Below are 15,103 nucleotides of genomic sequence, written 5' to 3'. Positions count from 1 at the left end.
CCACTAGTGAATATCTTTTCTTTTTACTGGTGGGCCAAAAACTCCATCAGTTATTTTTAACGTGTTAAAAAAAAAGCTTGTCTCAACCTGGACATACACATATAAAAAGTTGGTTGTTCCCAGGTATAAGAAAGGGAAGGGGAGGTTTTTGAAAAGAGTGCTTTCATGGTATTTTTATGTTCAGCTTCATGGAAATATGCATATAGTATTCATATTACAATTTAATGGATCGTTTGATTCTGCAGACTTCGGATTTAAAGGTGCTGATTGATTTGTTTTTTTTTGCTTTTTCAAATAGCATCCTATAATGGGGGTTTCATTTTGTATAGTATATTTATTATGGTTAAGAAACAAAACATAGCTGCCACTCAGATAGGGATTCAACGAGGCTTTTGTATCACTTGATATTGTCCTCCTTCAGTGGAGGTTCTGAAGGACATATGAACCGTATCTAAAGTAACCAACATGGTAACTTCTTTTGATGCATATGAAGGAAGTAAACCTAAAGAAATGTAGAAATGGAATGGATTTCTTTCCTCCGTGATCGGTGCTGGATATTATTGAAAAGAAGCTATTAAAGATATTATTAAAAGAATTGAAATTAAAGCTGCAAACTTTCTTTGATGTAATTTTTATGGGCCATTGAAAATATAGAAAACAGATAAACCTATACGAACCGATGCAGTTGATTAAAATAATATTAAAAGATAATATAAAAGAAAATTTTCATTTAATATTTGATAAAATATTAAAAAAGTGTAAAAAAATCAATTAGGCCTATATAGCGTGTATATCTAACTCAAAGTAGGTACAACTTTGGCCAACCTTACCTTATTTCCTTGAGAAAAAATACGGGAAATTTATATTCCAGCTACAGTAAATCGCCAGTTGGTGCTAAAAATGATGTCAAAGGAAAGCAAAGTTGCCTATTATTGCTAAAATTTCCAAAAAAATCGCAATGGTGGGAAATGAAGCACTACTGCAAATCACAGTAGATTCAAACGAATTTTTTTTATGTGAAATGAATATCCAGTCATAATTTACATGATATAGTTGATAAATTAGGAAAATTATGTTAATCCCCTTCATTTTTCAGTAAAGCATAAAAATTCAAAGAAGCTTTGTTGAAAATACGGAAAACGGGTACATTTTTACGAAAAAGTCGGAATGCGTAAAATTATATACGGGAATGTCGTGGGAAATATGGGTCATATGGTCTCCCTAGAACGACTTATCATCATCTATTCAAAATTTTTATGGCTTCTTATCCCTAAGGAAACACAAGAGATTTCGAAAACTAAGAGTTCAAAGCGGTTATTAAAAATTTTCACATTTCCAAAGTGAAAAAAAATCGACACTTTTAACATTCACAGGAATTCATTTTCGAAGCATTTTAATACGGATACATTGTTTTGATGTATGCATATTTCAACACGAAAATAATGCAGAAAAAAAAGGAGTCTGGGTGCTGCAAAATATATATGGAAAAAATACATAACGAATAATTAAATTCGTTATCTTTAATTTTACTGCCTTATTGAAGAGGGCGGAAACTGACCGTTTACGATAGCCAAATTCTCTCTCTTAGCAATGGACAAAACTAGTTGAAGATACAGAACCAGAAAATGATTCCAAAGACTGGGAAGTGGTTGACGTTGGTGTAAGTGGCTGTGAACAATGGATATAGATAATTATTTTAATTACGGAGACTAGCAAAAACGAAAACAAAGAAGCTGACAATATAAAGGATTAATACTAGGCACACAAATAGAAATCCTACATACGGGACATTGCCGATTCTCGACCAAAAAGTTGGCAATTATAGTTAAAATTGTTACCCCCCGGCGGTGACCTATCGGTTAGAAATTCTTCGGAATATGGACTGGGTCACCTTTTTTCGATTAGTAAGTTAAAATTGCAAGAAAAAAAAAGTTAACGGGTGTATAAAAGGTAGCGGTTAGAAATGTTATTTTGCTCTGCCATCCCCCCCCCCCCCCGTAATTTTGAGAGAATAACAGAGTAAACTCGGCACCGTTCTTGATCCTGCACCCGGAACACCAGGATCCCCTGCCCCCTCATAGTTTTGGCTCTGGGTGGAAAATAAAGGGGGAAAAACGTTGATTAATATGTGAGGTGTGTGTGTGTGTATAGTTATCTTTATATAATCATGCCTCATAATTTTCAAAACATAATTTATAAGTAATGAAAATCGTCTTTATTCACTAAGTCAGTTGAGAATATCAAGTAAGCTTCGTTGAAAAAACGGGGTCAGGGAGGACAGTATAATTCTCATCGGTATCTGCTAAAAGCAGAAAAATTAGCTTTCACCCTTCATCAACTATTTAAACGACCGGCCAAAATGTATACTTGCAAGAGCTGCCCTGGAGTGAACTCAACCCTTAACCTAGTTGCGGCTCTGAATATTTACACTATCTGAGAAAACGAGTCTTCCAAACTATTTTGTATCATCGCCGATCTACTTAGAAATACATTTTTTTTTCATTGACGTCTTGCAAAATCAACTCGTATAGGGTCGTCTTAACGGGTTAGAAGGCATGGGGGCCCCAAACTTTTTGATTCCATTTTGAGTCCCGATTTAACCCACTAAATTGCCGACATTGCCGCTATTTCGGCAATGTCGATTCCAGACGCTCTGTATATAGAGCCAGGACTATATACGTACTAAGGAATGTCTCGCATCCCTTTGAAGTTGCTCTTGCTGCCTTGGCTTCATGGGTGTGGCCTTGGATAAGGTGCGTGACGTTACTGCTCTAATATTTTTCAACTAAAACGACCTTGAAATACCAGGGTAACCAATGGCTATAAACTTGTTCTGTCAGGGCGTCATCTGGCGACGACTCCAGAGCATCAGGAAATAGTTCTTACTATATAGCCCTGCCGTAAAGTAGGGTTTTTTACGTTTTCAACCCCCCCCCCCCCGAACTTTTATATCAACTGTTAGTGGGCGGGGTCAGTTTTTGTTCAAAGTTTTATAACAGATGGTGAGAGACGGTGTTTTTTCCTTCTCTTCAGGGTACGCTGACTGCAATCTGCTGACGTAATACTTGAATGACCCCCAAAGTTTGATAACTGAAGGAGAGAGATAGTGTTTTTTTTCCCCTTTCGCTTCGGGGTAAAAAATGACTATACATATGTTATAACTTAACAGAAAAAGATAGAGTATTTCCCTTCCTGATTTTTTATTTTATTTTCGCTGTTGGGGGGGGGGGCAGGGGCGTAGCCAGAAATTTCGTTCGGGGGGGACCACTTTCATTTTGGGGGGGGGACCAAACTGACAAAACAATGGATTTGGCCATCTTTTAACCTTTTTTTGGTCATTTTCTCACATTTCGGGGGGGGGGGGACCAGACCCCCAAGTCCCCCCCCCTCGCTACGCCCTTGGGGGGGGGGAACACTCATATATATATATATATACCTGCACGAACCGGGAAAAATATTTTTTTCTTGGAAAAAATGTGTAGCATTTGCAGAGGGTTCAGTGATTTTCATTGTGGCAGTTATAATGTGGATCATTGAAATTTAAAAACCACTTAAAGGGTTGAAAAAAAGAAGGAAGGGAAGGTCGCGTCATCCAATGGGCATATACAGTATATATATATATAATGGGTCTCTTTCTCTCTCTCTCTCACACACACACACACACTGTACAAAAATCCTGAAAAATAAGCGGGGATTTAAAATTAATAAAATATTAATAACTAATGAAAGAATTGTTTTTAGAATTAAAAATCGGAATTCTTCTACCCATAGGCGGAGATAAGACTTGGAAGTCTGGGGGGCACGGTCATTATTGCTGGGGGGCACGATGATGATGATGATGTCAACTCATATATACATATATACATTAAATCACACAGTCGACTCCACCTTTGACTCTGGGGGGGGGGCAATGCTCCCACGCCCCCCCCCCCCCCTGTATCTCCGCCCATGCTTCTACCGCCCCTCTGCTACGTTTCAGCATCTCCAAGGTTGATATATATCGCCCATTTTGTGGGAATCACTTTACCCTGAAAAATTTCTTCTCTTCCCTTTCTAAAATGAAAAGTCAATGCAGTATAAAAGAAGAATCTATAAGGTTTTTCTTACTCACATTTTCTTTATAATTTACCTCTTCAAAATCCAATGAAAATTTATATAAAAATTTTTAATTTGAATTATTCGTGGAATTATGGAAAAGCGAAACTTCTATTATATCTAGTTCGAGAACAACAAAGTAGATGGCGCAAACTGCCTGAAGAATCACCACGTGGGTTTCTCGTTTTTCCATCGAGATCATGAAATAATATCGAAAAAAAACCCTATTTTTTCGAACGAATTTTTAAATACAGTGAAACCTCGCTACAACGATACAACGATAAATCTCTCTACAACGACATTTTTTAGAATTTTGTTTGAAATTGTGTATAGTCTAAATGTTAAACTCCTCTCGATACAACGATATCCTTTACTACGATAAATTCATCTATAACGATATTGTTGAAGAGATTGTAAAACTGCTATAACGATAATTTTTATACTTCACTCAAAACCACCCGCAATATATTTTTAAATCCCTTACAAGTTTTTGTTTTCACGAGGGTGATTAATAATAACATGGGTATTTTGCACTATCTACCCTTCGAAAGTGTTAATGAAGTTGCCGTGAAGCTACTTTCTGAGGAGTATACAAAAGAGATGCGAGGGAAGCTATTTTACAGGGTGAAACAACCAACTGAATTTTATTCATCAACTAATCAATTAGAATTTTTTGATGCCGAATAAATGCTTACAAATGCATTCTATGGTGGTACTAACAACGCCAATTCAGAAGAGATGCCAACAACAGCATAAATCAGGCAAATGCTACCTTTCGTTACAACGCGATAATCCTTCTACAACGATATTTTTTCTTAGTCCGCAGAGTATCGTTGTATCGAGGTTTCATTGTAATCTTTTTTGCTCGCAAGGATGAAGCTGTGTAGAAAAAGCAAACAGGAAAATTAAATTTCTCACAAAATATCAGCTGTTTTCCCGGACTGTTTCCAGGGTCCGAGGCGAGTTCGGCTTATAGACTGGGATATTAGGTGTACCCAGGGCAGTAACTGGGGGGTGCAGAGGGGCAACTGCCCCGGGCGGAAGAATTTAAGGGGGGCGACAATTTTAAATGAGGACAAAAAACACCGTTATAAAATTATTGAATTTTAAAGTTGTGGGGGCGGCAAAATAATGTTTGCCCCGAGTGGCCGAATCATGTTTGTCCCTCCCCCCGGGTGGAAAAAATCCTAGTTACGGCCTTGGGTGTACTCATAATCAAAAATTTTCATAGGCCTCACTGTACAAATTTATAGTACTGTATCGGCTCTGGTGCTCTAATTTTTTTTTCGTGATTGAGAAAAAAAAACCATTTGTACCGTAAACTGGGGGGTGACTTGGATACAAATTTTAGACATTTTTTGTATCATTTCCATTATGAATTAACATTTTTTGCTTAAAAATTTGAAGTTTTTAGTTATTTGTTTGTTCAAGGATAATAGTTTTGTAACTTATTATAACGGGTCGTATCTCCAAGTCACCCCACCTCAAGGTGTGACTACTCTATTGCCTTGGCATTTCACGTTCCGAAGCGTAGGTTTCCATCTCACCCAACTGGAAATAATTAGGGACAAATAAAAAAAAGTGTAAATGCATAAATTTCGTTTTCATTACAAATATAAATACAGGGAATTATTCTTTTATATGTCTACAGTGTAAATCTGCTCAGTCGAAGATTGTCCTCAAGTCACCTCGCAAATACTAAAAATTTCACTAATAAAACAACCAGTATTTAAGAAACCGATTTAATTAGATCAATAAGAGAGAGTTAGAACAATAAGTATTCCTACCAAAGGAAATTTTTATCAAGACCGTAGAGATGTAACCTTCAAGCACTGTAAAGAAACTTTTGCAATGTTTTCATGAAACATTTTTTTCCATGGATAATTATGAGATATTTGGGCACCATTTTTTAGTCATGTAGGCATGGCTCCCCCACATCCTGCAGCAGGACGCCTAGATAGCTTCACCAAACACCAACTCTGGCCATATCGCTTTATAGCAATTTACTGCCATTAATGAGTTGGATTGGAAATGAAGGCGCCATCTATCGGTGGTCACCTCAAACTCATTAGGGAAATATCTTATTTATACTCTCCTGGGTTTGAACCTGGGACCGTGACGGCACCCTTCACGGTGGTAGACAAGCATTTTACCATCACGCCACTCGGGCGCTAGGTCCCCTAGGTTGGGATCTTTGGCAGGCCTACAGACTGGACTTTTCACGGGCCCTTTTACAGTGAATTTGTAAAAAGATGGAATTTGTGTGAAAAAAAAGATGGAAATCGTTCCGGACCCCAGGTCTGGAGTCCTGTCAACCCAGCCATTGTACGGGCCATGCATGTAGGTTCACTCTGGTGGCTAGACTTGGAAACACCTCTCTATTTCATTTTCAGTGGCTATGTTGTCATCTAAAATAAAAAATTAGAGCATGTACCCAAGTCTCCTCACTAGTCACCAATTCACCCAACTTTACTGTGCCTATTTATTCTTAATTAAATACATACCGTTTAAGATTAATTAATACACAAAAGCCATACCTATACAGGGTGATCCAAAAGTCCTGACCTCTTTTGAAGGAACTATAAAAAAAAAACAGTTAAAAACTAATTTAGTTAAAATTTCTGGCTGCAAAGCAATTGGGATACAACTCCTACAGTATATATAAATCGAATTCATGGTTATAGGTAAGTCACTTGCTGCCAAGCTTTATCAATAAGAACTATGAGCAATGTAAATAGTGTTTCCCGAAGTCAGTGAGTTTTATTGTGTGTGTGTCGTTCAGTATCGGAGATAGATACAACATTGAATTGAGAGAATTCTTTGATGGACATTTTAAAGTTTTTTGAATGTCCTTGTTGATCTATGGGCTGAGTATAAGAAGAGTTTTATTTCTAAAGTATAATTTTTCTCCAGCTTGCATATTCATAACCAAGGCAAGTTTGTAAATCGAATCATTTTTTGTTGTTCGTAAACCAAGACTAACTGTACCTTGTTTGACTTGTAACGACTAATACATTTTCAGAATGTTTACATCTCAACCTATATTCATACCCAGCAAAGGCGTCGACATGAAGAAAGCATCTAGGGTGCTGAAAGTTGTCAGTCCTCTCGTATATACGTGACTCAAAGCCGAACGCAGAAGGGGTAGGAATACATTGCATTGCGTACTCGTTGGTTAGCGGGGCGGGGGGAGGGGCGGTGTCAGCCTCCCTCACAAAATTTATTAAGGACGGCTCAAATAGCCTCAGCCCCCAGGTTCAGGAGCGCACAACACCAAGCCAGCTCGTGACGCAGCTATGCTCGGTTCACATCCAGAGTATGAGGACAACTGTATTTAGCCTTAGGAAATGTATTCCTATAGTTCACCGCAAAAGTTTAGACACCAGTTGAGATCACACAGTATCTGAAAAATACTATATTAACCACAGCACAAATTAATAACCACTTATTAGGATAAATATGCACTTTATTTTCAAAGTAATAAAAGGCTATATGCACTATATATAAACAATATAATGACAAAATAAAATAAAATAGCATATAAACAATCGCAAAGTTTAGACAAAGTCAAAAATTTTCAGCAAAATTACATAAAATCTGCTCAGATGTCCCTTCTCCTTAATAAGTAACTTAATGCAGGTTTCCACGAAGAAAAAAAAATCTTCCATTTCCTGCGGCTCAAAGTTGCACCAAAATAACTCTCAATGGAAACTCTAAGATCTTTTACAGACGAATATTATCAAGTATTTTTATAAACTTCTCCACAAAGTTCTCTATAGGTTTTCAGATCGGGGCCACATGCTGCCCCAGTCGAGAAATTCTATATTTTGTGCATTAAACTAGGCTTTTGCACGAAATGCTGTGTGCACGATCTGCCTACTACTACGACCTGCCCGCATTCATCTTGCTGAAACTGCCATTGAAGACCGGCTAGAGGCAGGACCGTCTTAAGAATGGCCTCCCTGGCCAAGTGGTTTTTCGGAGGCCCTACCTGATAAATCCTAGAAAATATCATTTTTAAGAGGCCCCTCTTCTCTTGAGGCTCCGGGCCGTGCCCGGGTGGGCCCATGCGTTAAGACGGCACTGGCTAGAGGTTCATCAGTTAGTAACCGATCATGCTCTAGTGCAGGGCTTCTTAACCTTTTTCAGCCGCGACCCAGGATCAACAACACGATGAACTTGGTGACCCATCGGTGTATTTTTAACTTGAAAGTTCTAATTAAATACCTCTGTGACTAACCAAATATTTAGTTTTCGAAATTAACGAATCCATGACGTTTTAACAGGTGGGCCAACTGGGCCAGAGAGAGAGAGAGAGAGAGTCCAGGACCCTGAATCAAACGGGGGGGGGGGGGGGAGGAGGAGGAAACTAAATAATCGAAAATTTTCACTAATCCTGAAATTATTATTATTTTTTATTAATTCTGATATTAATATCATTAATTTCTAATTATTTTTCTTTAAAAAATTCTGAAATTATTTTCATTAATTCAGAAATTATGTTGTTCTTTAAGTAATTTCAAATTCTCATCATGTCTGACTTTTCACTGACATTTGTTTAATGTGTTCATATTTTTATATAGCTCTAGATCATTTTCAGCGTTGTTGTGTATCATCATGCGATTTTGGATGTGTGACGGCCTCTCACCCCAAAAATACTGTATATAAAATGATGGCTCAAGAAGGTCCCAAAAATGCCTGGGTTCCAGATCAGGTCACTGAAATCGCGGAGACGCCCCCGAAACCAGTGGTACAACAAATGGATTGATAAAGGGTTTTTAATTAAAATTTGTACGACCCATCTCAGGCGTCACGGCGACCCAAGTTTGGGTATCGACCCATAGGTTAAGAATCCCTGCTCTAGTGTTTGTAGCACCCATTCTAATGGAGGTAGAAACTTAGTATATAGGATATATGAACCATGGGTAAAAGAAAAATTCAATAAAAGGTAGTTCAGTTTTTGACCACCAGGTAAAAATTTGGTGCTTTTTTATCGCAGTTATCATTTTCCCATGGTCTAAATAACGTATATACCGAGTTTCAATGAAATACGTCCACCACAACGGGTGCTACATAGGTCGGAGTAGTGCAAGTTAAATTATGCTGACACCATTCAGCTTAATTATACTGACAGTACTCACCTATGTAACGCCCGTTGTGGTGAACGTATTTCATCGAAACTCGGTACTGTATATACGTTATTTGGACCCATGGGAAAAAGATAACTGCAGTAAAAAAAAAGCGCTAATCTTTCACCTGGTGGTCAAAACCTGAACTACCTTTTATTGAATTTTTCTTTTACCCATGGTTCATATATCCTATATACCAAGTTTCATCAAAATACCTCCATCAGAATGGGCGCTACATACCTCTGAGTAGTGTCAGTTTATTTATAACCACTCTGTACATTTTTATTATAACCATATAGTTTTTACTCGTTCAAGACAATTCGATGATTAAGGATATTATTTGGCGACAAGTTTATCGACAAATGTGCCTTTCATTTGATTGGAAATATTTCACACAAGGAAGCAGCATTTCATTTTTATTTGTAGACGTATATGAGGGTAATAATTTTGCGGGTGATATTGTTGTATGCATAGGAGAGTGATGTTCTCAGCAATGCAGCCTAACAAGAAATGACAACAGACAGATAATCAGGAAAAGGAACGGAAAAAAAAAAGCCATTCACGGAGGTCAACTGAATAAAGTGAAGCAGCATATTCGTATAAATATCAGGGATAAGGAAAGGGATAGATAGGGATTGTGATGGGGTTGGGTCCATGCAAACATGCAAGATGCGATTCATCTCCCGATCTACTAAATTCGATTATGATTCCAGCTTCTCGATTGATCGGAACGCTGACGCATGACAAGGGCATCTTCTCCCGTCCTCGACTACTCATGCCATGTGAGGTGAGGCGAAGCTAACACGTTTGTGGCCTGAAGCTAAAACGCTTCAAGGAACGTCGTTCTCTTAGAAATTGAAATATGCGAATGCAGCGCATTCCGTAGCTTTTCTCAATTGGCTCCGAATCGGAATTGATGTCCTTTGTACTATGTGTATTTATCATGCATCAACGAGCGAGTAAAGACATGGAAGTGAAAAGATTATGAAATCGTTCAAACGATTAATTAGACTAGACGTCATCAATATATCGTTAACTAAACCGTAAATTAACGCCTCTGTATTTTTTTTCTTACCGTAATATTTTAGTTTATACGATGTTTTTTAAGAAATAAATTTGATTGCTTTCAAGTCTCCGGAGGTTACATTTTCGGAAAATAAAAATTGCATTTTCAAACGGTCCCCGTTGAGTGAAAGTCCTTTTAATTAGTGCAAATTTTCTTATACTTTCATGTGCCGGAAATAAAAAAAAATATGGTGCTTTTTACCAGCAAAAATATCGGAAAAACAAAATTATTGATCCGAGTCACTAGAACGCAACCGAGGGATTCGCCACAAAAATAAGCGATATATATAAGGAGAATCTAAAGAAATAGACTTAAATTTAGGTTTAAACTGGAGCTAGCTATAAACTTCAGTTGTCGATCTTATAATCCGATTCCACGTGCTCTGATTTTGAAGTGACTTATTTTCTGTGGTTGGCCCACCCTTAAAAGCTCACTTATTACTTATCCTCTTCGATCTGGAATTCTATTTTAACGGTTTTATATGGATTTTAATGATTCTTTTTTCAAATTCAGACTTGAGGTAGACATCCGTGCACATAACTCAAATGGTCCTAGTTAAAGATATCAGTCTCTCTATTCAAATTAATTATTTACGGTTAATAATTAATTTGAATAACTAATAATAATTAATAATTAAATTGTAATTAATATTTAAAAAAGGTAAAGATTTCGCATACGTCGGACTGCTATATTCAATGGCCACAGGTGAAATGGACGACTTCAGTGACATAACGAGCTTTGCGAGGAGGCTTTCTGCTATAGAAGGTGTTGGCTCAACTCACACACACATTCGGTCTGTATCACCATTCATCGATGATTTCAGGAGTTTACTACTATTTATTTTGCGATATTGACGGCATTTGGCGAAGAAAAAGGCGAAACTAAAATATTTGAACTTTTTTGAATCAGTTGAATCTAGGGCGCCTATAAAAAAGAACGAATTTATCATTCATCTTCGAGCTGATCAAAGGTTTGCCCCTCCAAGGCATGTCTCGGAAATCGTTAAAAAAAGCAGAATAGGAACAGCGTTCGACTATGGTAGTAATACTGCACTGACGTTATACGTTGCTCAAAGATGGCGCATAAGGTCAGCCTGGCTTTTCAACGACGTTTAGTCGAATCATAGCCGTCAAGTACTTATTTTCTGGCGTGAGTGGACTATTCTACTTTTGGTGATGAAAGACAATCAAAATTAACGAATTATTCCTATCATGGTGATATGCTAATGAAATTTTTCAGAATATTCCGCTTGTGGACGTAAATGGGTTGATGATAAAAATACGTTTGTGGATGCTAGTTAGTTTTGTGCAAAATAAATGTTCCTTTAATTATGAAAAAAATGAGATATAATTGTGCATTTTGTGCATTCAATTAGTCTCGATTTATTACTTCGTTGGGATCAGTCCGATGAATTAGCTCGTCCCTGGTCTTGCTGATTTACTTAACTGCTTATAGACATCGAGTTGTTAAGAAATTCAGTCCTAAAAAATCTGTACATTGTACTCCTAATTTCTGACTCGATTATTAATAGATAAGTACACTGCAATCGTGGAGCAGCGAACACAAACTTATCAAATGAAATCTTAACATAGATTTTTCAGTAGTAGCTTTCATGTAATTTTGTCAATTAAGTTAGAGGCGCCTGCAGCTGCAAGGAAATTTAATATCGTATTGACATTCTCGAAGGACTTGGAGACCCTTTGTATAGGCTATGCTGCTTAGTTTTAATTATAAATCCACTTTATGTTGTCTTCAACCGAAATATGTGTTTAGCCCGAAGCCTGAAATGCACGTCGGTTGCAGCTGGCGAAAGTACTGAAAATGAAAGTCATTTGCAAAATAAACACCAACGACTTTACTAATTCTTCCTTGCTCCTGGCAACACCCTTCAATGAGTTCCTAATTGAGATACACGAGTGGTGGGTGCCGGCGCCGCCTCACTACGAAATGAAGGCTCTATTCGAACTATTTGCGCGTGTTTCGGGAAAAGCAACCAGTACCACACACCTCTATGATAAATTGTGATGAAGCTGTTTTACGAGTTTTAAAGTTTTTGAACAAAGATACTTTTTTAGAGGTTGGAATTCCTATTTTTTTCTTTATAATCAATTACTCTTGTACAAGTGTATATTCAGTATATTTGAATTTTTTTTGTGTCTCATAGGGCTGGGAAATGAAATTTACGCCAAAGTGACTTATTATTGTGCAATAACAACTTACGTAATAACACCTTGAACCTCCAAAATACCCTATATCAGAGTATAATGACCGAAGTGCTAAGGGATAGAAGTAAGGGCAATGGTATATAAATCCCGTAGGCTATTTATATACTTAATATTTATTTCTCCCTTTATGCATATGGAAGCACTGTTATCAGGGCTATATAATAAGGGCTGTCTCATGACCCGCCGGAGTCGGTACCAGCGGACGTCATCGTCATGACAGAACCGGATAATATTGCCATTGGCTACCCTGGTATTTCAAGGTCGCGCTTCAGTTAAAAAGTCAATCACCAAGCACCTGATTTGAGACCACACCTACAGAGCCAAAGCGGCAAAAACAACTTCAAAGAGATGAGACAGCCCTTACTATATAGCCCTGACTGCTATCATACACCAACAACACGCAGCGCCCGTCACTACTGAAGACGTCTACAGCAAAATGTGGACGAAACCAGTGCTATATAGTAAGGGCTGTTCATTCCTTTGAAGTCGCACCTGCCACTTTAGGTCAGTGGACGTGGTCTCGGGGCTACTGCGTGACGTCCCCGCTCAAACACTTTTTTCTAGCAGATGATATCAGCACACGAGAAACATGCTCTTTTTTAAATGTTAATTGCTTATTTTAGTGTTTTAGTGAGTCATCTCTCGTTCATGGTGCTGTTGTAGAGTCACAAATATGCACGTTGTATTTTCATTATATTTTTATAATCAATGGCTAAAAAATGGATCAAGTCCAAGAAATAGTTAGTAAGTAATAATGTCTTTTGATATTAGCATTCAAAATGATAATAATAAATAACTTCTAACATTTTATTATATATTCGGATTTTTTTTTACATTCGCGTCCCATGTTTTCATGTTGCAGTTGTATTGGTAATAATGAAGTCCAAGCCTTCTAAAAGCTACATCTAATTCAAATGTAGGCAAAAACATAATAAAAAGTTATTAGAAAGTTCAAAAGGTAATTGACATTATCTGTCTCTAGTTGGCCTTCAATCAACCTAATAAAAAATTAACGAACGTACGTGATTCAACAGAAATGGATCCGAAAAAATATACCCAGAGGAAGTTACCTCATAAGCAAGTGCAAAGTTTCTTAATTTGAATTTTGAAATAGTTTAAAAAGAAGCATACCAATGAATAGGCAGATATCAATGACAATAATAGAAAAGATAAATTCGTAAATAATTCAGTGAAATGGGCAATACAGCAATTGCAAACTATCGTAGGGGAGAGCGGGGTAATGCCGAACACTTAAGGGAAATCTCTAATTACTCAATTACTTGCAATAGTTCATGAAAAAATATAGTATAGGTAGATAGCCTGTTTCATTACCTACTTGCTTTATTATAAATGGATTTGTTTTCATTTCTCGCAAATAATTTTGATTTCATGGCATATCTCGGCAAGTAGATTTATCTTAATTTTTAGTGCATATTTCAGTGCATTTTCCCAACTTCGCGACGCGAATGCAAGCCGATATCCCAGTTAAAACATCTCGCCACATCGAACAACAGGTCTAAAAAAGGATAAGCAAGCATTACAATGACAGCACTATAACAAGCATTACACGGAAACAAACTTCACAACACGGACACGCACATTCCAACATCTACCAGTTGTTAGAAGTTCCGCAGAGGAATTTAGACGAGATTACGAGAGTGTGGTTTAGTAGTAGTAGGAGTGCATATTTTTCCACCTTTTTTTTTACCGCATATAATCCGAGCTCTAGTTATTAACATAACATTCATTGCTCACTAATGATCATGTTTTTGCTAAATAAAATTTTGATTTTGATTATGATCACCAACAAGTAAATAATGGCCGTTAATTTCGAGCTATCATTGTTAGACTATTGAGATATGATCCTATGGATTCCGATCTCTCAAGTCTAGTAAGAATGGAAAGGGAAGACAAAGATTCAACGATTCCTGATAGCTGCCATCTGTCTATGTCAAAACAAAGACAGCTTATCTCTTAATGCCGGTTTCTTTAGAATAAGAAAAGAAAAAAGCGAAATCTCATGGACGGAATGAAACCATTCTACGGTAATGTTAACGGATCTATACCTTACCATAAGTCCACAAAAACGTTTCAACGCATAATCATGATGAAAGCGAAAAAAAAAGCTTTATCTGTTCGTAACGAGCAAAATACCACGATGAAACATATCTCACCAAACGTCTCGGAATTTCTCAAGGCTCCGCACAGCGTTTCCATCTTTTCTTAAACGCTTCAATCCTTTTCCAATCAAGGATGCGAAAAAAAGAATGAACATGCCTGATAAAGATTGCGCTCGGAGTTTTGAATTTATTCATTGGAAGATTATGTTTTTTTTTATTCTTAGGGAGAAATAGTAAATATGCGGTTTTCTCTCGTGTGGAATTTTCATGACCGAAAAATAACAAAATTCTATCGTTGCAAAGATGAGTAGTTCCAGAGTGTGTAACAGCAATTTTCTTTTAGATTTATGAGTGCAAATGTAAATGATATAGACAAATTGATGGTTGAAATTGTATGATCGATTTTGTAAAAAGGGTAAAAGGTATTTTTAAGATTCAAACTTTAAATTACCAGTTATAAATTGCAAA

The sequence above is a fragment of the Pholcus phalangioides genome, unplaced genomic scaffold (assembly GCF_987345545.1).
Source record: "Pholcus phalangioides strain wild (caught in Gottingen) unplaced genomic scaffold, Ppha-v1.0 ptg000039l_1, whole genome shotgun sequence".
NCBI lineage: Eukaryota > Metazoa > Arthropoda > Arachnida > Araneae > Pholcidae > Pholcus > Pholcus phalangioides.
The sequence above is the reverse complement of the archived record's forward strand: the minus strand, read 5'-3'. Positions refer to the sequence as shown.